At 36.7% G+C, this 26,916-nt stretch overlaps 1 pseudogene across 1 annotated transcript; it reads right to left on the bottom strand.

Annotated features, from left to right (window-relative positions):
- Positions 1-1,582: 1,582 nt before the first annotated feature.
- Positions 1,583-26,397, bottom strand: LOC309510276 (NLR family CARD domain-containing protein 3-like; annotated as a pseudogene). Its single transcript, XR_014211813.1, has 5 exons — positions 26,385-26,397; positions 23,606-25,394; positions 17,068-17,238; positions 5,368-5,538; positions 1,583-2,444 (listed from the first exon to the last, which is right to left on the bottom strand). The product of XR_014211813.1 is annotated as an NLR family CARD domain-containing protein 3-like (transcript).
- Between the last annotated feature and the right edge of the window lie 519 nt (positions 26,398-26,916).

Here is a 26,916-nt window from a genome sequence, read left to right as displayed (position 1 = left end):
TAACCTAATCATAGCCTGAAACACCCTTGATGATTTGTCATGCTTTCTTAATGAGATGACTGAGATAACAAATGATTTTATGTGGGGAGGGAAAGGAGTTAAAATAGCAAGGAAACATTAATTGCAAGTTATAAAGAAGGAGGATTAGGATTGATTGACTTAGAAGTTAAAAAGAAGGCCATAAGGGTAAAAACGATGAAAAAGTATTTATGTGATAAAGTGGAGTATGGATGGAAAGGTTATATGAAGGATGTGCTGGACAAATGTAGTGGATGTGGGGAAGAAGGGCTTTTTATGGGATTGAAAAAGCCGATGTATGACAAAATGCCGCTGTTTTGTCAGGAAGTGCTAAGTGTGGGCAGAGGTCATATACAGAAATATACAGTATGAGTGTGAAAATATAAATCAAGTTTTAAAACAACCAATATTTTTATATCCGAAAAAATTAGAATGAAAGAGAGAGTGTTTTATGACAAATTGTAAATGAAAGCAGGAGTGAGACAAGTTAAGGATATAGCATATGATGTAAGAGGGTTCTTACCTAATAGAGCCTTATATGATTGTGTTTCGGAGTGGGATGATGAAATCGAAATGTCAAAAGTGGACTCGATGTGTGAAAATATTAAGACAAGTCTGCCCAGAGCCTGGGTAGAGAGTATTGAAAATGAAACTGTTAAACCTGGGGAATGGGGATTGCCAGATTTGTATTTTAGAGTTTGTGGTTGCGCAATAAAGACTCTGGATATATGCGGTACAAAGAAATCTCCTCTCACAATAGGCCAATGTCTGGGTATCTGAGAGAAAAACCTGGGCTGCGTTTCCCAAAGCATTGTGAGATAAGTTGATCGTAGAGGACATTGGTGGCAAATGGTCTTCACGATCAACTTCACAAAGCTTCTGGGAAACGCAGCCCTGGACTGGAGCTCAGAGCCACTGCAGAGAGAATTACACAGAGCTGGCCAGTGAAATGAGACAACAGATACTCACTGTCACACATGCCTGGTATTATTATGGTTACAGTTATAATGCATGGATTGATTTGCACAGAAACAGAGTTTGATCAGATCAGAGAAGCTCTTCCTGCACATATTCAAGGTAATGTTCCACAATGGTTTCAGTGTCCCAGGACAGCAGTGAGCTCAACACTGCACAGCTGTGTCTTTAAAACACTTTGGCCAGTGGACAAATGAGAGCTACTTTTGACAGTTTGCATTTCCTCTATTACAGTGATGAGATATTATACCTTCTATAATAAGAATAAATGAATAAACATCATGTTACACACAAAAACAAGCAAACTGTAAATTCAATAATCTTTTATGCTCTGTCTTCTGTTTGCTTTCTTGTGAACATGATGATCATCAGATTGACCCATCATTTCAGATGAATATGATCATTTTGTGCAGGCTAAATAAGTCTTCATCCAAAATGAACGTTATCTTATTACATTCAAATTATTATGTAAATACACTGTACAAAAAACAGTTTTTTTTTTTTTTACTGATCGGTGATGGGACCGAGAGTGAAACTTACAGTCCTAGTAAGAATCATGAGCAGTTAAACTCGCTGTTCTTCAGAAAAATCCTCCAGGTTTTGCACATTTTTAGGTTTTCCAGAATCTTCTGCATATTTGACACCTTTCCAACAATGACTGTATGATTTTGAGATGCATATTTTTACATTAAGGACAATTGAGTGACTCGTACACAACTATTACAAAAGGTGAAAACATTTACTGATGCTTAAGGAGGAAACTATGCATTAAGAGCAGGGGGTGTAAACTTTAAACAGGATTATGATGATGTGTACATTTTGTTCAAAGATCATCTTTTTTTTTCATTCAGTACTGCCCTTCAGAAGCGAATACTTCCCGGTTTCACAGAAGACAAAATAATTACAATTTATCCTGTTCATGCAATTTAAAAAGTTTACACACCCCAGCTTTTAATGCATTGTGTTGCATCAGTAAAAAAAAAAAAAAAAAATATATATATATAACAAATATTTTACTAAAATATTAAACTAAATGTTTACTAAAAACTAAAAAAACATTTTTTTCTTCAAGAAATACTGTGTAAAACTGATGTTATTAAAATAATATGCAGGGGAAAACCAAATCCTATGTTTGGTGGACCCTTTGTGTTACAAACCTTATTAATATTCCAAAGTATTCTAAATTATTTAGATTAGGTTACAAAGCTTGTGTAATCTAACGAAATATGTTACAAATTACTGTATTTTGTAATCTTTAGTAAATAATCTACTTACAATATAGTGTCTCCAGTTTATAATGTGGATCATTCTTCAGATCAGAGAGAAGCTTCACGTCTGATTCTCCTAGTTTATTCCCAGTCAGATTCAGATCTCTCAGGTGTGAGGGGTTTGATCTCAGAGCTGAAGCCAGAGCAGAACAACCTTCATCTGTGACTCCACAATCCCACAACCTGTAGAGAACAATGACACACTCTTCACTCTCTCAGTTCAGATCAGTTTGGCAGTGAATCCATTATTAAAGAGAAAATACAAACTTAAAAGCACAAATAAAATGTTTTGATGGATCATTGGACTGAGATCTAAAATGTCAAAGAGCTCAAAACATGATTATTAAACATCTAGTCTTTAGATCTGTACTAATACAGTACGTATGGAGTAATGATTTGTTTTAATCGTGTAAACATTATTTTAAAAACAGTCCCTGCAGAAAGATGAACGTGATGAACTGCAAGAATAAATCCAGCATGTTCTTCATTTCTCAGTTCTGAATGTGTTGAGATCGAGTCGGTTTAAAATCAAGAGACTGAAGTGTTGATTGTGATGTGACAGTGTGTATTTCAGTGACTCAGTCCTGCAGAATCATGTTCCTGAAGAGCAGCTCATGTGTTCAATCTGTAAGAATTGATAAATTAGGAAATGCCGGACAGTCTGTTTGGGGAGCACCCAGACCCTGAGAGGACAAAGGACCTCTCTGGAAATTACCATTTGAACTCAGCATTTGTGAGGCAAAGTTACACCTCAGAACACATCTCTCCTCCTCTTCCGCACTCCCCCTCTCTCATGCTGATACCACATGTAAATCACCCAAGAAAATGTATAGTTTAATGTGAATGATTATCACAGAGTATTTTTCATGTTTGGTATCATTTAAAATGTCACAGTGCGACTGGTACAAATGTCTCGTTTCCAAATAAGTCAAACAAAAGGTAATAAGGTTTTTGAGAGTTTATGGATAACTAGCACACTAGGAGGGGTTGGCCTCTAGACAAATGGTCTCCCTACACCCAAAGGTGTAACCTCTGAATGCAAATTTCCATTGTTAAAAGATATTTCCAAGTGAAAGAGGTCCTGGCTATTTAATGAAATGCAGCAGGGAATTCGAGGCCTTTTTCTGTACCTCAGATTCGCCCGTGAGGCTGAGAGAGAGAGAGAGAGATCTTCAGCCTCATGTATTTCTTATTGTTGGCAGGCATGAAAACAGGTCAGGGGTAAAAAAGGTGAGAAGGATGCGGCAGCAAAAAATCCAATCCAATCAACTTATATATATATATATATATATATATATATATATATATATATATATATAGAGAGAGAGAGAGAGAGAGAGAGAGAGAGTGCTTTTTAATGTTAAATTCATCAATCTGGTGAAAATTATTTTAGTTACAGTGTCTGTCTACATTACTACTACATAATAATAGTTATAATATTAATCCCATGATAGTAATAGCCATATATTGTAAAACAAATGCACTGAAAAATAAAGGAAACTTTCATAATTAGTTTTGTACTAATTTCTATACTTGAAAGAGTATATTTCTATACTTCACATTAAAGGTGTGATTGGGCTAGCCCAGTGTCAATCAAGAAAAGAACCAAATGGGCCGCTGATCTACGTGTTTCATGGGGTGTCAGAAAAAAAAAACTAACGCTGACTTTTTATTGACCAATGCATTACACACTAACCAAGCGCCGCCAATTAAAGCAGCACTCAGTTACTGTGTCCAAATTCAGGGTCTACATCCTTCGGAGTACTCATTTGAAGGATGTTACGTCACAGCGCCGCGACGAAGGCTGTCCAAATTCGTAGGATCCTTCAAATGCGGCCCACAAATACGTCCTCATTTTCCCCGAATTGGAAGGATGGGTGTGGTGGATCCTTTCCCGTCCTACCTATCCCATAATTCTTTTCGGCAGAGCGTAATGGCGGACGAAGCGAGCGGTAGCGGAGTGGGAGAGGGAGAGGAGTATGCTTTTCGATGTAAGTTTTTTAAAAACTGGGTTTAAAAAAAAAAAAAAAATTTTCAGTGGTTGTCTAGTTAGGCATTTTGTTTTAGCGTTAAGCATTTTTTTTACATTTGTACGTTTATATGTAAAAAAAACAACATTACTTTCGTAAACTAGCTTCTTCCTTACTGCCTGTGTGAATATCCCCTTACACACAGCTAATTTGTTAGTGATTGAAGCTGTTTTTAACGCTTCTAGGGACGAAAGAGCAGACAGAAGTGTTTATGTCACGGTTGCTAGGCGACAGGATATGAGCAACGGGTAAGGGAGGGAACTGAAAGAAGGGTAGGCTGTCCAAATTCACAAACACCGACTTCCGGGTTTTGCGGTCGTCGGAGGACCCCTCCTCCTTCAACCGGGTAGGAAGGATCCTAAGGAGGATGCAGACCCTGAATTTGGACACAGCCAGTAGCTTCGGGACTTCTTCGCTGTATTCTCGCTTTTTGCTCGCAGGTTTCTCTCTAGAGCTCCCCCCACAGCTTCGGAATAGATATTTGACAACACTGTTGTAAAAACTCGTTGGTGATTCTCAGACACCAGAGGCTATAGATTAACGACATCAAAGCAGATGGGTCGTTCTTTAAAACGTCTTCTTCATTCGGGTTCGGACAGCGTGAGGGAGCGCAATAATGACAGCATTTTAGCAGATTTCTTTTGGCCGTAAAGCAATTGTTTACATCGCGAGACCTGATATCACGCGAGACTTCCTGACGCAGCGGCCGGCGGCCCGCCAGCTCAAAGTTGCAAGTGCGGATTTTCCGCTCACGGGCACCAGGGGGGTGCGAAACGACCACCATTCAACCCGAAATAAGTAATATAACCATTCCAATGACTCCGAAGCTGTTCAGTTAAGGTAAAAAAAGTTACTTAGTTCACCTTTAATCAAAAAATACTTTGCCTCGAGAAAAGGACAGTAACAAGTTAAGACCTTCCGCGCTGGTCGGATGCCGGACTTTGGGACGATTTAGCGTGAGCTTACAAATCACTTAGTTCAATAAGCGCAATAACACAGCAGCAGAAAAAGGCTGAACATTTCAAATATAGGAGACTTTACATTGTGTTTCATGTGTGAGTCATATATGATCTTACCACAGTGTCTCCAGTTTACAGTGAGGATCCTCCAGTACAGCAGAGAGCAGATGAACTGAATCTCCTAGTTTATTCTCAGACAGATTCAGATCTCTCAGGTGTGAGGGGTTTGATCTCAGAGCTGAAGCCAGAGCAGAACAACCTTCATCTGTGACTCCACAATCCCACAACCTGTAGAGAACAATGACACACTCTTCACTCTCTCAGTTCAGATCAGATCAGTTTAACACAAGGGTCCGCAGCCGTACTGCAGGGGGTCCGTCAATTAATGCTTGCTCACAAATAATTTTTTGTTAAAAAATTTAAACATGGGTAAAAAACATCACAAAGTCAAATTTAAATATAAGCACTCTCAAACGAATGCAAGATCTTCCTCAAACAACCTTCATCTGTGACTCCACAATATTTCAACCTGTAGAGAACAATGACGCTGTGTAAAGTGTGTAAAATGACCATTTTATTAAAGATTGCAGTGTGTGATGTGATTTGAATGTAGTGACAAGCAATGCCTCTATATTCTACACTGCTTTATAAAGGATGCCGGTTCTCCATGAACTTGAGGAGAAACTGAGGGACAAATACCATGCAGTGCTGTAACTATGGAGTGATAAAGAGATAACATTAATAACACCTGAAGTGTAACTTTATCAATTAAAATGTACTATATTTTAGTTCAATAATATTAATTTAATATTTTGAAGATATTTGTGTTTCTAAATATTTGTCCAATAATGATCCATTAATGGCCATTTAAAATAATATTTTTTTCTAATATGTTTATTACTTATATTACAATTAGATTTCATGCTAAGCATTTAGCATGCTAATATATGCTATTGCTAATTAATAGTTTCGTAGCAATCTAATACAATCTTATAACTCAGTCATGTGACACAAATATAAGAAATTGAATGAATTAATCCAGTTAGGGAACCATATTAAAATCACTTTAAAACTTCTTCATTGGGTTACTTGGAAATGACTTGATTCCACGATGTTGACATTATGTGAACAAATGATCTTTGTTGAACTTAATTGGTTCATGTGGAGCTGATGTGCATGATTCAATCATTTAAATCCAACACACTTTTTCAGTGCATTGTTTTCTGTATTTTAAAAAGAATTTTGGATTTACTGTAAATCCCTCTGGTCCTCTTCGTTTAGGGGTCACACTTGGCTCCTTCGCGGTCAAAAGTGACTGAAGCCTTAAAAAGTAATTTTTTTTTTTGCTTTTTTTTTTTCAGGAAAACCAATGTAATATATTTTTGTTCAATCATATTTTTTTATTATTATTTCGAATTTAGAAAGGTTTCTATGGTACTATGCAATAATTATAAATAAAAAAATGTATGAGCATTTTGTTCCATTAGAATTCATATTTTTATTTGTATTATTATTATTTTTCAATAAATGCAACATGTCACATTAGTGCAGGCCTTTAAAATCCATTTTTTGAAGTGAGAAAAGCGTCATCCAGTGGCGTTAAAAAGTAAAAACTTGTGTAATGTCGTGTAACCGCCTGTAGGCTGTACTGTTGCTCACTATATAAATACATAGAGAGGCTTTTTGATTCCCATTGTTTTTTTTAGACATGATTTCTCCATTTTATTCGTTTTTTTTTTATTTATTTGGATATATATTTAGACATTCTAAAAGACTATTTTTGTCAAGTTTTAGATAATTTTGTTACATAAGTATCAGGTTTTGCATTATGATTACAATCAAACAATAATGTTTGGTTAGAAAAGGAACACAATGCAAGCATTTTTGTTAATCAGTATTTGATCATTAAAAAAATCTAACAAAATAAGGGATGGATAGTGATAATTCAAAACACTTTATACAGACATTTTGCAATTAATTGGTATTTTATTCAGTTTAATTCTATAAATGGTAATAAAACTTCAGAAGGGAACAGCAATTATGATCCAACAGCAAAAACAATAGAATAACAACAGCAAACAATCATTATCAAACTGTAGGTTAAAAAACAGGAATAAAAATGTAATTATAATAATAAATATTATTTTAACTATGTACATACAAACTGTAATTATTTTATGTATTGTTGCATATGCAGCAGATATCAGGAACACCTATCAGGCTAAAATAAGACCAAACAATTATTATTTGTTTGTTTGTTTGTTTGTTTGTTTGTTTGTTTGTTTGTGTGTGTGTGTGTGTGTGTGTGTGTGTGTGTGTGTGTGTGTGTGTGTGTGTGTGTGTGTGTGTGTGTGTGTGTGTGTGTGTGTGAGAGAGAGAGAGAGAGAGAGAGAGAGAGATCTTTTGTATTTTTTAATTTATTGATTTTATTTCGCATATTCTCAAAGTTTGCTGTTGCAGTCTTACCAGTTAATTTCTTTGTGTGTGTGTGTGTGTGTGTGTGTGTGTGTGTGTGTGTGTGTGTGCGCATTTGAGCGAGAGTCTCTTTTGTATTTTTCTTCATTTATTGATTTTATTTTGCATATTATCAAAATTTGCTGTTGCAGTCTTACCAGATCATTTCCCTCTCTGTGTGTGTGTGTGAGTGTGTGTGTGAGTGTGTGTGTGTGTGTGTGTGTGTGTGTGCGAGTGTGTGTGCGTGTGTTTGAGCGAGAGAGAGTCTCTTTTGTATTTTTCTTCATTTATTGATTTTATTTTGCATATTATCAAAATTTGCTGTTGCAGTCTTACCAGATCATTTCTCTCTCTGTGTGTGTGTGTGAGTGTGTGTGTGTGTGTGTGTGTGTGTGTGTGTGTGTGTGTGTGTGTGTGTGAGTGTGTGTGCGAGTGTGTGTGCGAGTGTGTGTGCGAGTGTTTGAGCGAGAGAGAGTCTCTTTTGTATTTTCTTCATTTATTGATTTTATTACGCATATTCTCAAAATTTACTGTTGCAGTCTAACTAGTTCATTTCTCTCTGTGTCTGTGTGTGTGTGTGTCTGTGTCTCTGTGTGTGTGTGTGTGTGTGTGTGTGTGTGTGTGTGTGTGTGTGTGTGTGTGTGTGTGTGTGTGTGTGTGTGTGTGTGTGTGTGTGTGTCTGTGTGTGTGTGTGTCTGTGTCTGTGTGTGTGTGTGTGTCTGTGTTTGTTAATTTACAGTATGCATATTCCATAACAACCCGGCCCTCTACAAGAGTTTTAAACATTCCAAGCAAATCAGCATCTTCTCCTTCATTCTTACATGTATGGGATTTTAAAATAGACAGCTTTGCCTGTCCCACAAGAAAATTACCAAGTGTACATTGTACCTTCCATTCTTTCTTATACTTCACACCAAAAATGAACATATTTTTTGTAAACATAAAACCAAGCTTAGTAAACATTTTATCCAACAATTCAAACAAAGGAATTAATCTTGAACAATCACAAAAAAAATGAAAAACAGTATCGAGAATATTGCAAAAAGGCATGCAGATAAAACCATCTCATTAAATTTTGATACAAAACTGTTAGTTGCCGCACAATGGAGTACTCTCCACTGGAGGTCCCCAGACCTCTTAGGAATGGGGGGCTTATACAAACACCTCCATGATGGAGTTATTTCCGAAGAAATTGATAGATGTTCTCTCCATTTAGTATCAACACATCTTTTCAATTGAGTATAAAACAAGGATTTCACACACATACAATATAATATCTTTTTGCCAACATTATGAAACAATACATCTTCAAATCTTTTCAATAAAGTATCATTTAAATCTTCATCCAAATCAAGACTTATATTAACTCGAAGATCTGGAAAAATCATAGGCCTTTCATCATTCTCAATAAAATTGTTTACATAGGTCAAGAAAGACTGAGGAAAAGATTTTTTAAGATCTCCAATTATCCCTTCAACACATCTTTCTGATCTAAGCCCAACTCTATTAGCTATAGATTTAGCCGTATACCATTGACCCTTTGAAAAATCAATTAAATCTTTTACAGTAGCTATTCCTGTGTTTAAAAACTTGTCAATTACTGAACTCAGAATGGAAGAATTCCTTTTAAAGAGAGGATTAAAAAACAATGGTTCTAAAACACCATAATGTTTATCATCATCTCTCAATTTTTTAAACATTTGCCAGGCCTTTAATACAGTTACATAAAAGTTAGAAGAAGAAACACTTACTCTTGGATTTGGATTTTGGACAGATTTTTCAATTAGGAATAACTGCTTAGCTAATCCAACTCCCCCAATACTTTGTAAAACAGACAAACCTAATGCAATCCAGGGTATCTTATCTGAACAATATAATAGCCTTTGTAATGTTTGAAACCTCATTGTCTTAACTCTCGCCTCCAGATTTATAAGTCCTTGACCACCTTCTACAACTGGGAGATACAAAACTCCAGGAGGAAGCCAATGATAACCATCCCAAAAGAATTTAACAAAGACTTTTTGAATACCAGTCAATAACTCTTCAGGGGGATTCAACACTGTAAATCTGTGCCACAACATTGAGGCTGCCAGATTATTAACGATTAAACATCTCCCTCTGAAAGATAACCTCGGGAGAATCCATCTCCACTTCTGTAGTTTCCCCACAATTTTATCAACTAATCCTTCCCAATCATTTTTCATATAAGTATCAGATCCTAAATATATCCCAAGAACTTTAAAACCATCTTTGATCCATTCACATTGTTGTGGGATTTGAGGAGGATCTATATCCCTCCACTCGCCTAACAGAAGGGATGTACATTTATCCCAATTGATTCTAGCAGATGTAGCTTTTTGAAAAGTTTTCAAACTAGAAGTCAAAGCAGCCATATCATCAATGTTCCTTATGAAAACAGTTATATCATCAGCATAAGCTGTGAGTTTTACAGGTGGGATCTCTGGAAAACCAGGAATACAGAATCCATATAGTCGTTTCCTCAAATGTGACAACAAAGGCTCAATAGAAATTGAATATAGAAGTCCTGAAAGAGGGCATCCTTGTCGTATACCTCTTGTTACTGCAAAAGGTCTAGTTAGACAACCATTAATCTTAAGCATACTAGATGTTTCACTGTAAAGCAGTTTAATACAAGAGACAAATTGTGGTCCAAAGCCAAAGGCCTTCAGAGTCTTTAGTAAATAAAAGTGATCCACTCTGTCAAAAGCTTTTTCTTGATCTAAAGATAAGAGTCCAATATCAATTTGATGTTTTTTAGCAACTGCAATAATGTCTCTTAGCAAAAACAAGTTGTCGAAAATTGTCCGCTCAGGGATACAGTATGACTGATCTTCATGAATTATAGTTGCCATACATTTCTTCAACTTATTAGTTATAGCTTTTGACAGTATCTTAAAATCAGTACACAGCAACGACACAGGGCGCCAATTCTACAAAAGTCCAAGATCTCCTTTCTTAGGGATTAATGTCAACACTGCCCTCCGACAGCTTAGGGGTAAAACACCTTGATTAAAGGACTCCAAAAAAACATCATACAAATCATGTCCAATCACATTCCAAAAGCTTTTAAAAAACTCAGCAGAGAGATCATCCACACCAGAAGATTTGCCACTGTTCAGCCCTTGCACAGCACTTGAAAGCTCATCAAAAGTCAAGAATTCTTCCAATTCCATCTTTTCTTCTTTAGACAACTGTGGAAGATCTAGAAGAAGTTCTTCAACTGCTACTTCATCACAAAATTCGGACTGATAAAGTTTTTCATAAAAAGAAATAGCAGAAACTATCATTTCTCGTTGATTGGTTATTTCTTTGCCATTAGGAAGTTTCAGTTTGTGAAAAAATTTCTGCTCTTTAGATTTTTTTCTCCAGTCCGAAAAAAAAAAGCAGTTGGAGCATCCATTTCATTGCACTTCATATATCTTGTTCTGACAAGTGTCTCCTTCTCCTGCTCTTCCAATAAATCCTTCAAAAGGCCTTTGTTCTCTTTAATGATATCACCTCCTCCCTGATTGCTGAGACTTTGTTGAAGAATTTCTTGCTCTATCATCTTCATCTTCACTTTCAAGTTCTCAGTATTATTTGCTGTGTATTGTTGACAAAAAACCTTTATCTGGACTTTTCCCAGATCCCACCATTGACTAAGAGATGAATAACTACCTCTCTCTTCTCTCCAAGACTTCCACAAAAGACCAAAAGAGTGCACAAAGATGTGATCTTGAAGTAATGTATTATTAAAGTGCCACTGTGACTTATAGGATTTAGGTGACAAGACAGACATAGACAGAGATATAATGATGATCTGATATAGATGTAGGGGAAATACGATTACTAAAAAATCTTCCTTTATTGCATTCCTCAATATAAAAACGATCCAATCTGGCAGCAGAAACCTTATTTGAATTAATTTTCAGCCAAGTATATTGTTTAACTTGAGGATAAACATCCACAAATCTACAAGACTATGTCTATTAATTAAAGATTTAAGAACATCAGGTTTTTCCTGGCTGAAAATGAGGCGGAGGTAGCAAAATCCGATAGCTCGGTACCTCTAGGGGGGTCCGGGGGCATGCCCCCCCGTAAGAAAATGTTGTACATTTCAAAGATAAATGCATTAATCTGGTGCATCTTTTTATGTATAATGACCACTAGAAGGTGAAAAAAAAACACTTTTTACAAGCATGTATTTATTTATTTTTAGGCATTTTAATAATCAGATAATTTGATTTTATTTACAGTTCATAGGGGGCCATGAAATTACAAAACAGTACTAGTAAATTACGTGACTGCTACTTGTGATAGCTTATTTTATAAAAACGGCAGAAGAATTTCGGCTATTGCCTAAGTCAGGCTGGCTCTATGGATATATTTTAAGTAACCTAACTAGTTTGAGAGCCGAAGCTTAAGAAAAACAGTATCGGTACCTGGCTGTGACAAGTGAAGGCACTTCGATGCTGCAGAGAAGGTGCTTCTTGACTTTCGTGCGTCTGTGGAGGTTGTGATAACTGACAGGTGATGTTGAAAAGGGGGAGGGGCAGGGGCTCGTGCGCTTTCGCAGAAATTTACCTTGCTCCGTTTGAGACAAGCACGTTTTGGTGCTTAAAGCCCTGCATTTCAGCCCGAGCCCGACGTGCCAATATTATTATTATTGACTTATTTATGCCCCTAGGGCCGGGCTTCGGGCCAATTCTCACGTCATAATTCACATGCGGCCGGGCCTCAGGCTTTTTTTGGGTTATCCTTCTTTTTATATTTTTAGACATTAATTTAAAAAATATGAGAAGCTGACGACGACGATAGAAAAACAAACATAGAAAGACATTTCATAACCTCATAACTTTCATAATCTTATAATTACACAGTGACATATGACTGACATGACAGTCTCATGCACGCACGCACACACACACACACACATACGCACGCACGCACACACACACAGAAGGTTTCCCATCAGCGCGACCCACGATTCACCTCATGTGCAAATAATGGAGAATATTAAGAGAAAAAATCACAGATGGCCAACTTAAAACGCAGCGGGAAGAGTGATAGAAGAGAGGAGGACTGGGTTAAAACCTTAGGCTACACTGTGGATGCTATTCTTTTTCTCCACGATGCTCTGTAAAAGACTGCTCTAACTTTTCGTTTCATTGGACTTTATTTTCGTTTAACTGTTGGAAACTACGGATGCTTTTCGTTTGATTGGACTTTTATTTTCGTTTAACTGTTGGAAACTACTGGAAAAAAGAATGGCCATGTTCTGTCGTGCATTTTTGAGGTAAGATAACCTGCAAGTTTATTTAATTTAATTGGTTTAGATAGGCTATTGCTCCTTTCGTTTGCGAGCGCTGGTTCGAGCAGCCTGAGCCTGCCTCAGTATTTCAAAAAAAGTTGTTTTACTCACTGTGGTTTAATAAATAATCATTTGTTAAATTAACTGTCTGTGTGATATGCTTGAAGTGTTTTATAGCCTATCTATGGATTGTAGCCAAGTAAAGTAGCCTATTAGCGTTGATTTAAGAGGCTAAATTGATCAAACATGTTGTAGGCTATACTCGCTGTCGGTTCGGCTTCATTTAAAAAAAAATGCTCCAAAACATTTGTCTAAATTAACATGATAAAGAAATGAAAAGAAACATAACTAACAAAACTGACCTATTTTAATGGCTGCAAATAGGGCAGGCTGCCGCTGTGTAATAATAATAATAAAAAAAACGGACTCGGGCTGATAATTCTGATGAGCTGTCGGACTTGTGCTTGAGCGTCTCGGGCCAGGGCCGGGCTCGTGCTTATTCTGATGCAGTCGAAATGCGCAGAACGGTTTGAGAATGGAATGGAACCCGGCCGTGAACCCGCTGCCGAATCGTGTCGGTGGAAAAGAGGTATCTAATCATGTGATTCCGTCTTGAGTTTTTGTCGACAGACGGAGGCGGCCCGAAATTTGACGTAGGCGGCCGCCTCATAATTCTCTATGCAGGAAAAACCCTGTTCATGATTCCTATCCAATTTATGATCTACCGTACAATTAAAATCACCCCCTATAACAACAATCTTATCATCTGAACACTTCAACAATTCTTCAGAAAGTTTCAGAAAAAAATCACAGCGCTCGCTTCCTATATTAGGAGCATAGATATTATAAAAAGAAAAACTATTATTGCCTATTATTAAATCAGCTCTAAGAAGGCGTCCTGGTATTATTTCTAAGAAAACTGGATTATCTTTAACACGCTTTGAGAATAAAAACGCAACACCAGCACTCACGTTCGTACCATGACTAAGACTAATACTGCCCTCCCATTCATTTATCCAATCTGTCTCATTACAGGCATCAGTATGAGTCTCTTGCAACAAAATTACATCTGCTTTTTTAAGTTGTAAATACTTAAATAAAGTCACTCTCTTTCGTACATCCCTACATCCATTTATATTTAAGGATCCGATATTAAAGGATACCATCAGGATGAAAAAAGAGAAAATGAATAAATGCCAATATAGATGTAATTTCCAATACATAATAGGCTACCTCTTTAAGGACTTTTCTTTACTCTTTTTCTGACAGCACTTACAAACTTTTTTAAACGATAACGCTTAGGCTGATCTAATTCCTCAAGTGTTGCTTTCTTCATAGCCATAGCAGAGGAATCAATAAAAAGCTTCAAATCAGGAAAATACGTTTCAATCTTTGGTTTTCTCTGTTTTTTTGTAGCATTCAAGAATTCATCCAAACTATAATACCAGATCCTCTTTAATCGCCCAACAGTACTTTCCTGAGAATTGAATTCATCCAATTCATCAGTGATTAAGTCTGAACACTCACTATCCGGATCACTGTCAACATCCTGTGATATTGGTTCAGCATCGTTTTGGGACATATCCCTATTTGATGCCTGCACCTCATCCAAGACATCCCTCACTTTAGACCCATCTTGTTCTCCAGATTGTTCTACCTCCTCCACAATCTCTACAGGGTCATTCATTCCACTCTGTCTAGCATCAGGAATGATCGCATCCGTTTCTGTAATCTCAATATTGCCACCCTGAGGCAACTGTTCTCTCATTACAGTAGACGCGTCAATTTCCGCATTCAAATCAACTGCAGCGCTTTCTATAGTCGGTTTAACCAACTCGTTATTCTCCAAAACAATTGAATCTTGCACTGAACCATTCTTTGCGCTTTGAGCCTCTTTCACAACAGGACAACCTGTTTTAATATGGCCGTATTTTCCGCAAACAAAGCATTTCATAGTCTCAGTAGTGATAAATATTGTATAGTCCTTACCAAACACTGTCAATTTAACAGACACATCAAGCATTTCAAATTCAGCGCTTAATATCATCAGAGCCTGACGTCTGAAAGACATGACATGTTTCAACTCTGGATTTTTCAGTCCTAGAGGAATCATTCTAATCTGCCCAACCAATTTTCCATAACGAGCTAAGATAGACTCGAGCGCTTTATCAGAAATAAACGGAGGTACGTTTGACAACATCACTCTTTTAGAAAGACTAGACAAAGGTAAAATTGGAACAAATACATCCTGAACAGTTAAACCACACTCCACCAATTGACTAACCATTTCGATTTCCTTCAGAAAAACGACAATTGCTTTATTCATTCTTGAAGCGGACATTATGTTTTGTGCACCTATTTCTCGACCAATAGCGACCAAAACACTCTCAATAGACACAGACTCATCTGACGGCATGCACTTGCACGCGTGCCGAGCAGACAAACAGGAAAATCCATCGGAATTTGAGCCCATCTTTATCAGATAAACTGACAAAAATAGCCACTATAACACCTTCTCCTCTAACTTACAGCAATATTCAAAATAAATAAATAAACTCAGAAAGGAAAAGTTCAACTCACTCAGCAACTCCACACACTCCTTGCTCACAACACGCCGCACATGCGCACAGAGAGAGAGAGAGAGAGAGAGAGAGAGAGAGGGGGGGGGGGGGGGGTCTTATTTGCGTCACTCCTTCATTGCTGTGCACTTTTTTTCTGCACAGCGGCTGATTTGTAGTTTTTACCACCAAAAGTTTCTCTGAGTTTTCGTATTTCCCATTCATTTCCTGTCGGTCATTTTTGAAGGAACCAAGTGTGACACTTTTTTTTTTACGACCCTTTACCATATCCGAATCATGTCTATGATTATTTTGTGTGTGTTCACAAAGCTAATACAACAAACGTCACCAAGTGTCATCCCATTCAGATGAAGCAAGATGAATCATTTTTAAACCGAAGAGGATCAGAGAATGTCAACATTGAAAAGTGGAAGATTAATCAATTTATTAAAGAAATGTTAATTATTAGAAACCTTTTTGTTCCTGATATTATTATTTTTTTTCTATTTCTATTTCTTTTTCCTTTTTTTATATTGTGCTCTGTTCTTTAGGACATTTATTATAGTTTTGTTTTGCCTTATTGTAATGATATTTACTGCAATACAAAACTTTACTTCCGCATTCCTCGATTCCTATGGAAGTCTGTGGGTGTTGTAACTCTGTCAGTTCAAAAACACTGTTGTTTTAATATAACATTTATACTTTGTGTATTTGTGTAATGTTTTGTCTTGTTTGTGATGTGGAGTAATTATATATATATATACTATATAGTACTGTGCAAAAGTCTTAGGCACGTTAATCATTTTTCTGTTTCTTCATGTAATCACAGACGGACTCGATGATGGTGAGATCAGATCATACCGGCTGTTGTCAGATTCCTTGTGCATACACAAATCTCACTGGATTATTACAATTAATGGCAAAAAGAATGTTTGGAAATCTAAACTGATATTTCCTACTGACACATTACAGCAAAATATATAAATAACTGACTTAAAACCATCTTTTTTTGGGGGGGGGGGGGGGGGGGATATTAACATGCCTAAGACTTTTGCACAGTACTGTATACACTGGGGAGAACATTTATGTTTTAGGATTAGCATGTTTAATCAAGCATTGGCTCACCTGTGATGTTCACTGATTTAACTGAATATTTATTTATTGTGCATTTGGACTGAAGTAAGTATCACTTGTAATTTATTGTTTAACTGAGTGTCTATGAATCACACATAAAATACTGGTTTTGGTTTTCCTGGTCAAACTATAATTGTACAGAAAATGAGCTCTCAATAAAATGTATTCATTTGTCTCTCATTTGTGTTGTGTGGATGTGTAATTGTTTGGTTGGACTCCTTCTTCAGACCCGAAAACAAGCTAGAGTTTAACAAGCAAAGTTGGTGATCACTGAGTAAAAAAGTTAAAAACTATTAAATAACTAATACATAATATATTTACCAAGGACAAAATATGTGTTTATCAGAGAGTTCATCTTACCCCAGTTTCTCCAGTTTACAGTGAGGATCCTCCAGTACAGCAGAGAGCAGATGAACTGAATCTCCTAGTTTATTCTCAGACAGATCCAGATCTCTCAGGTGTGAGGGGTTTGATCTCAGAGCTGAAGCCAGAGCAGAACAACCTTCATCTGTGACTCCACAATCCCTCAACCTGTAGAGAACAATGACACACTCTTCACTCTCTCAGTTCAGATCAACACGTACAAGCCACAATTCTACACAGACTATTAAATATGTCTAAATTTCAATTGGAGATTTATCAGTCATAAAAAAAAGAATAAAGAAATTCAAAAAGCTTTCAACACATGTTCTTCATAAATCCAACCGTTCTAAATGAGCTCAAACACAACTACACCTCTTCTCTGTGACAGACTCATCGTGAAGATGAAAGCACACAAGAGTATGGTAGGTTAACTACTGACTATAAGTAACTTTGTAACTACATGCCAACTTATTCTAACCCTAACCCTACTAGTCTACTAATAAATCTATTAACACTCCAATGGGAGTTAGTAGACATGTGCAACTGTACTGATAGTCAACAGAATGTGTTCAAGGGACCATTAAAATAAAGTGAAACCAATATGGTCAAACCTAAATTGATAATTATGACAACACTGTTGCTGACAGTGAACATAACATGAGGTTTTACTGGATATGCAGTGATTGTTTCTGTCTTCCTAATGCTACCTTCTGCCTCTCTGTTTTGCTCTTGCACACAATCTACTTCATGCCTTCTGTCCTCTGATTGATAGTTTATACTTTTTTTTTTATCAAATAAAGTATTTTTTGCTGAGAAATGATTTATTAATGATTCATGATTTTTATAAATTAATGTAAGAAACATTTACTGGACTGAAGAAACTGGGTTTATTGATTATTCACCATTTGTTAATGTTAAAAATGTAATTCTTTTGACATTTTTTCATGTTAATATAAATGTCAAATATGACACAACAGGCTTTTGGGGAACATTTTCCATCTCTTAATTATTATTGATTTGCATTGAATTGCATATATGTGTCAGGCAGTGTTGGGAAAGTTCACTTTCTACATGAACTAGTTCAAAGTTCAGTTAACAATTTTTTTAATGAACTAGTTCAGTTCATAGTTCAAACTTCAAAATTTTGAACCAAAGTTCACAGTTCCAAAAAATGAACTAGTTCAGTTCTTTTTTTCCATATGTTGCTGCAAACTATTATTTTTCAAAATTATTGCCACAGCCCATATAAAACCACAGACAGCAATTATGTTATCAGTTTTAACACTGAAACTATGCGTCAGATTTCATCTTCATATCCAATTTTAAAATCCTTATCCAACCAGGTTTTACATAGCATTGAGGGTAGGGTTGCCAACTAAACAAATGCGGGACAATCGTGCATGGTTCTTTACAGGAAAATGAGGGACACTCAAAAATATTTGTAGGCTATAGGCTAGGCCAACATAACACAGTAGGCCTATATGTCATTTCAGGTTCGTATGCGTTTAAAAGGTTTTCAGACAACACATTTGTTTTGATTAAAGTCATATTACACACAAACCATAGTTCAAAATAATAGCATTTATCTGAAATAGAAAGCTTTTGTAATTATACACTACTTTTAAAGAAATTAATAGCCTACTTTTATTCAGCAAGTACATTTATAATGCTACGTTTTTTTATTTCGGATAAATTTACTTTGAACCTTTTATTTATCAAAGAATCCTGATTTTTTTTTCTTTCTTTTTTTTTACATTAATAATAATTAATGTATAAATGTTTCTTGGTCAGCAAATCACATCAGTATATTATTCCCTCAGGATGATTTGATGCTTTCTTGCGTGGCTGGATGTATGTTGGACTCACAATAATCACGTTGTTTGAATTCGTTAAAACTGATTTGCCGAAATCAAAACCCAGTCGGACAGTGAAAGGGATTTGCCGTTAGCGCGAGTCCGGATCGAAGCGACCAGACAGCGGAGGATTCTGTGCGCAAATCAAACAATGATTTGTCCCAAAATAATAATTAATTCTCAATTTAGAGTTTGTTATTCGTATGGTCTGATCTCTGGGTCTGATGCGCGTGAGTGTGGACTGTGATTGGATGATGACCGGTGTCGTGATCAAGTGTTGCTGTTGTATCAGATTCAGTCATACATCAGTGGTTAGATCAGCGTCAATAAACGGGACAACGGAGGTTCCGAACGGGACAAATACATTTCTATAGAAATCTTGCACCCTTTTGAACGAAGTTAAACTGAGAGAGCGTGCCGTTCACAGACACCAGAATGAACGAGTTCACAGTAACGTTCATCAGGCAGTAACAGAGTACGTTCAGTTCACGTTCGCCCAAAATATGAACGAGTTCATGAACTATCTATCGTTCAATGAACGCGTTCAGGCACAACACCGGTGTCAAGGTTTTAGACTTATGTTTGGCCACATAGATTATATATGTTCATTGTGTCTCTTGTTGGTTTTCAGTCTCTGTCATTATGTCTCCTGTGCCTTGTTCCCTGTTTGTGTATTTAAGTCACCCTTCTCCTGAGTACTTTGCTCAGTGTTTCCAGTGCCATGACCAAGTCTAGGTCATTCTCTTGCTGTGCCTCTTTTGGAGTTATCTAAATCTAATTTGTGTACCTGGTATAGTTCCTTTGTTTTGTTTAATTGACTTTTGCTCTTTGAAATTTTGGAGTACTCACAGATCTTTTTGTGAACTTTTTTTCAAATTCCTTCTGGATTTACTTTGTGGACTTTTTGGATTTACTTTTTGGAACTGTTATCAAACTATTTGTGGAAGTTTTTTGGAGTTTACTTTTTGGCTTTATCCTAGGAAAGTTTGGACATTCCTTTTCATCAAATAAAAGATTTGAAGATATTTCCCAGAACTGTCATCTGGTTTTCTGCATTTGGGTTCACCTTTTGACTGTGTTGAAGTTTTCACACTAGTCCTAACCCTGTGTTTCTGACAGTATGAGCCATAAAAGCGATGTATAAATATGATACTCAACAAAAAAACACACATGCATGCATATACAAGTTAGCATCTGTTTTTTGTTGAGTATCACATTACACACACACACGCACACACACGCACGCACACACACGCACGCACACGCACGCACACGCACGCACACGCACGCGCACACACGCGCACACACGCGCACACACACGCACACACACGCACACACACGCACACACACACACGCACACACGGCTTTTATGGATCATGGATCAAAAAAATGGTGTATTAATAATCAATAAACCCCAGTTGCTTCAGTCTAATAAATGTTTCTTACATTTACATTTATAAAAATAAAAACTTTCTGAGCAAAAGGACTTGAATTTTGTTTTTGTTTTTTAAGTATAAACTATCAATCAGAGGACAGAAGGCATGAAGAAGACTGTGTACACGATGTTTCTCAGCAAAGTTTTGGTCATATTGATCATTCATAGGCCCTAGAAATTTGCATATTAAATATGATACAGTAGGCTAATATATTCATAAACAGGCATTGTTCGACCGAATTTTACAAAGAATGTTTAAAGTTATGAGAGAATACATGTTTTAAAATTGTTATTAAAATGTTGTAACACGCATTGCCAAACAAACATTCTTTTTTCCAATTAATTTAAACTCCCAAAGGGGAAACGTATCCTGGGAGATACAAACATTTACAGGCAGATTATGGAAAATGTAAAAATTAAATCCATAAAATTTCAACATAAATATAATAAGCTAACACTTAACAACAACTATTTAACACATGTATCACTGAAGGCGGTTTAGTTTGAGATCTTTCACTTTTGAAAAAGTATTAAATCTCCTGATAAAAACACAGGCGAAGAAGAAGCAGAAACATGCAATATCATATGTGACCCGTGCTGGCAAAATGAGTCAGAATACGTACAGGATAATTCTGAGCTACAGGCAAAATGGTCGAATTTGAGGTTTTCACAAAAATGAGTTCATTAAGCCCTCATCTAGTGATCCCAAGGGTCAAAATACCAATTAAACATTTTAAAAAGTATCTTTATTTGTATGTTTTCCTTTGTCCATGAAAAATTCAGTTTTCTCTGCTCGCTTCTCGACGACTGTGCTTTCCCTCAGCACAAGTTTGGTATTGTTTTAAAACGTAGCAATCCAACTTTGTGAATATTAATAGCGAATTCTCGATGGCATGAGTCTGAACCAATGAAATGTGATTTTCAAACTCATACTGATTTAAACAAAATGATTTTACTCACATTGACTGACACATCCGAAGCGTGCCTCAAAGACGCCTCAGACAGCGCGTGATCCCGATATACTCTTATACCTACACAGAATTACAGTGTTTCAAAATATCTGTCTTGGCGAGTATTCAAGCAAACATAATCTGCTATGTCTTAAAGGTATAGCGGAGGATGTTTTACTTCCTGGTGGGTAACCTATACTATTGGTCCTCCTAATTGTCAATCATTCTGGTGAATCAATCAAACTTTTCAAAAAGTGGAGAGGGCGGGTCTTATCTAAAATTTGGAAAGATCCTCCGCTATACCTTTAAGTGAACATTTGGTTAACTGTTGGGGAAAAACATCTGAGGTGTAACATTATATTAGATCCGTGAAGTACAGTAGGTCTGAATATATAGGCTGTCTTTTTCATAAATTTTAATCAAACAATTGTGGTACCATGGGGAAAAAAGTTGAATATATATTGTTCCTATAAATATTTGGTTTTGACTCGGTGGTGTGTGCCAAATTTGGTGTTATTACCCGAGATTTTAAGGTATGGTTGGTAGATGATTTTGTTTTGGAACCTTCAGAAAACTTTAACTCGATTTTTCTCAAAATTGACTTTGACTATTAAAGTCAAACAGGTGTAGCTCAGTCATGAACAATTGCTCATTGCGACTCATTTTGCCAGAACGGGTCACGTATGTAAGCAGACGCAAATGTAAAATCAAAACTGCCTAATGTTACTTAATGAAATGTCGACGCAGGACGAGGTATAGGACTGTGAAGCTTTGGGGGTGTTGTTGAACTTGATCTACTCCATCTGTGTTTTGATCATCGTTCTGAATCCGATCCAGACATAGTCTAAATATCTAATATCTACAAATTCTTAAATCAAGATACATAAAATGTTAAGTCTTTTATACTGAAAAATTGCTTAAGTTATTTTGCTTCTCAAGTAAATGTATCTTCAATTAAGAATATAAAAAAGAAAAGAAAACAAAGATACTAAGAAAGAAATTTATTTTCTGCAGTGTAGCCCTAAAATTTACATCAGAGCATTTAGTCCAGGGTTCCTCAAATCCGGTTTTGAAGTGCCGCTGTCCTGCAGAGTTTCTCCAACCCTGATTAAAGAGGCCTGAACAAGCTAATCCATGTCTTCAGAGTTACAGGAAGGAGAGTTTTATCAGGGTTTGAGCTAAACTCAGTAAGGCAGCGGCCCTCCAGTGCCAGATTTGTGGAACCCTGATTTAGTCTTACAGAAGACAATAACATGTCTGACTATGATATACCGTAGATGATCTTACCAGAGTTTTTCCAGAGAGAAGCTTCACACCCGGATCTCGCAGTTTTCTATTATCCGGATCCAGTTCTCTCAGTTGTGAGGGGTTTGATATCAGAACTGAAGTCAGAGCAGCAGAATCTTTCTCTGTGACTCCACAATCACTCAAACTGTAGAGAGATGAAAATCATACTTGGTAAACACTATGAACTGAAAACAAAAAGCAATAGAAAATTGAGAAAAAATAGACAATTTGTAGATGGAGTAAAGAAAACACTGCACTCGGTCACCAATGGATGGCATTGTCTCAAAATTACTCAGGAACCTTGAGGTAATGGTGTCACAGATTACAATTGGAGAGAGTTAAGTGTGAATAAAAGACAAATGGGACATGGTGTGGACTCAGGATAACAAACTCTCAGTGTGCAAAAGAACAAGATTCTGAACAGACACGACACATACAACATAAAATTAAACCAACTAACTCCACGCTTTGCTCTAAATGTAAGACCGCATTCTTGGGCTAGAATTCTTGGCCTCCCTTGCATGTGAATAACCAATAAACATGCTATATGAATATTTAATTTTTTGTCTGTTGTTGCCAGGACTTTATATTACTGGATCAGTGATAAATCACTCTCTTTGTCTAGCATATAATTAAGACAAATTATTCCCCTGAAATTATTCCCATGACATGAATTTTACAACCATCAACTGATATCTCAACCATGATATCCTTTTTTTTTTATATATATATATATATATATATAATATTGTGTGCTTACTTATGTCATATTATACATGCTTTATATGCCTTTTTAGTCCAGTCTTTGGCTCTATCCAGTTGATGTTGTTTACATCAATAAAATAGATAAATTCAAATAAAAAAAAATAATCAGAAAAACAATAAAAACAAGTATGCTGCCATATTGCTCCTATTACTGATACAATAAATGTTCGTATGTTTCTTAGATTTATTAGCTTTTGACTTTCTTTTGTTTTAACAGTAAAGTGATAGTTTTCACTGATACTTACTGAACTTTAATCACGGGCAGCAGCTTCTAAAGAACCTTCAGTTTTTCAGCTTTATTGTTTTCTCCAACAAATGTATTAATATCAAACTTCTCCAGACTCTTCTCTGATGTCAACAACACAAAACCTACAGCTGACCACTGAGATGAAGAGAGTCTGGCTTCACTTATTGTTCCAGATTTCAGATACTGTTGTATTTCCTCCACTAGTGACTGGTCACCCAGTTCATTCAGACAGTGGAACAGATTGATGGATTTCTCTGGAGAGTCAATGGTCCTGATCTTCTCCTTGATGTACTCAACTGTTTTCTCATTGCTGTCAGAACTCCTTCTTCTCAGTGTCATTAGTCCCTGAAGGAGAATCTGATGAGACTCCACTGACAAACCCAGAAGGAAGCGCAGGAAAAGGTCCAGATGCCCATTTTTACTCTGTAGAGCCTCATTCACGGCTCTCTCATGGAGCTCAGAAAATGAAACATATTCTGGTAAATCGAGTTTAGACCAGTTCTTAAACATAGACAACAAACCTGGTTTAGAGACTGGGTCAAATACATTTCTGTTGTTGTTTGTGAAGCAGAGGTGCACATATAAAGCTGCTAGATGTTCCTGAACACTCAGATGAACAAAGCAGAAGACTTTCGCCTGATACAGGCCTGACTCCTCTCTGAAGATCTGAGTGCACAATCCTGAGTACACTGATGCTTCTGTCACATCAATGCCACACTCTCTCAGGTCTTTCTTATAGAAGATCACATTGCCTTTCACAAGCTGCTGAAAAGCCACTTTCCCCAGTTTGAGGATCATGTCTTCATCTGTCAGGTTCTTCTTATAGTCCTTCTCATGTTTGATGTTGGACTGAAGGATCAGGAAGTGTGTGTACATTTGAGTGAGAGTCTTGGGAATCTCTCCACTCTCTGCTTCACTCAACATCTTCTCTAGAACAGTGGCTGAGATCCAGCAGAACACTGGGATGTGGCACATGATGTAGAGGCTCCTTGATGACTTGAGGTGTGAGATGATAGTATTGGCCAGACTCTGATCACTGATTCTCTTCCTGAAGTATTCCTCCTTCTGTGGCTCATTGAAGCCTCGTACCTCTGTCACTCGATGGACACACTCAGAGGGGACGAGATCGGCTGCTGCTGGTCTAGAGGTGATCCAGATCAGAGCAGAGGGAAGCAGATTCCCCGCAATGAGGTTCGTCAGCAGTACGTCCACTGATTTCTTTTTGTTTACATCTCGTAGAGTCTCATTCCTTTGAAAATGTAAGGGAAGACGACACTCATCCAGACCATCAAAGATGAACAACACTTTATATTTGTCACTAGATATTTCCATTTCTTTTGTTTCAGGGAAAAACACATGAAGAAGATCTGAAAGACTGAACGTTTTGCCCTTCATCAGATTGATCTCTCGAAAAGGTAGTGGAAATATGAGCTGGACGTCCTGATTCACTTTGCCTTCAGCCCAGTCTAGGATGAACTTCTGCACAGAGACTGTTTTTCCAATGCCAGCGACTCCCTTTGTCAGCACAGTTGTGATGGGTTTGTTTTGTCCAGGTAAAGGTTTAAAGATGTCATTGCATTTGATGGGTTTGTCCTCTGTTGCTGCTCTCCTGGATTGTGTCTCAATCTGTCTCACCTCATGTTCATTACAGATCTCTCCACTGTCACCCTCTGTGATGTAGAGCTCTGTGTAGATCTCATTCAGGAGTGTTGGGTTTCCCTGCTTTGCTGTTCCCTCATTCAGACACTTAAACTTCTTCATCAGATTTGATCTAAATGTGTTGAGGACTGTGGATAAGATATTTGACTGTAAGACAGACAGAAAACAGGTCCTGAGCAAGATTTATACATTGCTCAGTTCATACCATGAGACCAATCTGGACATTCTGAAACACAAGTGGGAAACTGACTTGGATGAAGACATATCGGACGCGGTCTGGCAAAAGGTAGTACAGAATATTCATTCGTCTTCAGTGTGTTTGAGGCATGCTGTTATCCAGTTTAAAGTGGTACACCGTCTGCATTGGTCCAAAGACAAATTGTCCAAGATCAAGTTGGACCTGGACCCTGCATGCGATCGGTGCAAACAAACCCCGGCTACACTTCTACACATGTTTTGGACTTGTTCGAAGCTTCACGGATACTGTGCACCCGTGCCCTTTGACTGCACTATTTGGGGTGATCAAGGTGGATGCTTCTTTGAGCGGGTGCCAGGTGAACATGATCGCTTTTTGTTCCTTGCTAGCTAGAAGACTTATTTTGTGTAGGTGGAAGGATCCTTGCCCTCCAACATATGGACACTGGATTAAGGAGGTCATGTGTCATATTCATTTGGAAAAGATTAGATATAGTGTAAAAGGGTCTGTTGAGAAGTTTTACAATATGTGGATGCCATTTTTGTCTTTTTTTTGAAAGTGTGCCAATTGACAATTTTGTATAAATATCTACACAAACCTGTGTTAAGAAGTATATGAGGTTGCATAGAGGTCTGACTACTGTTCACATTTCTATTTTATTTATTTATTTATTTGTTATTATTTTTATATCTATCTTTTATGGATCCAGTATGGGGTGGGGGAAGGGGGGCTTTTTGTTGTCGCTGTGTTAATCTAAATGTAAAACTTAAAATCAATAAAAAGACTTTGTTCAAAAAAATAAATGTGTTGAGGACTTCATGGCTGTAAAATTAAAATAACATGGTATTACATAAGTTAAATATAAATGTTAAATGTTATAAATGTAAAATGTTGTATTTGTTTAACTGTTTGTTTACTTTACCTGACACTAGCATACCTGCTTTCATTAAAGTCCTGTAGTTGATTCATAGGCTGGTCATTCTTCTTACAGGCGGGTTTTGTTACTGCTGATCTTTGTGGTGGGATTGACCTTAAACATCATGAAGAGAATCAATAATCAGACACTCTGATATTGGTGGATTTGTTTTATATTACCTTAATAATTCACTGTCACCCTCTGAAAACAGATAATAAGTAAATGCACTTATTATTAAATCTACTGCTCAAGGCCACAACTGTAAAAATACTAAAAACAAAAACTATTAAAAAAAAAAGTTTGTCAAGATAAACTTTGTGTTAGCTTGAGAAAGCTTTTTATATATGGTAAATATTATATTAAAATAATATATTATTGATTGATTGCTTATAATTTAACATCATCAGAGCTATTTTAATGGTGAGAATAAAAGTAGCAAAATATAAAGAGAAATAAACTAAAAACTAAATTTACAAAAGTTTTTAAACTAATTCGGCCTCACTTCATTAAATAAAATCTATTAATACGAATCAACAGA

This window comes from Leuciscus leuciscus (genome assembly GCF_965113295.1).
Source record: "Leuciscus leuciscus genome assembly, contig: SUPER_11_unloc_7, whole genome shotgun sequence".
In the NCBI taxonomy this organism is placed as follows: domain Eukaryota; kingdom Metazoa; phylum Chordata; class Actinopteri; order Cypriniformes; family Leuciscidae; genus Leuciscus; species Leuciscus leuciscus.
Note: the sequence above shows the minus strand (reverse complement) of the source record. Positions and strands in the feature narration are given on the sequence as shown.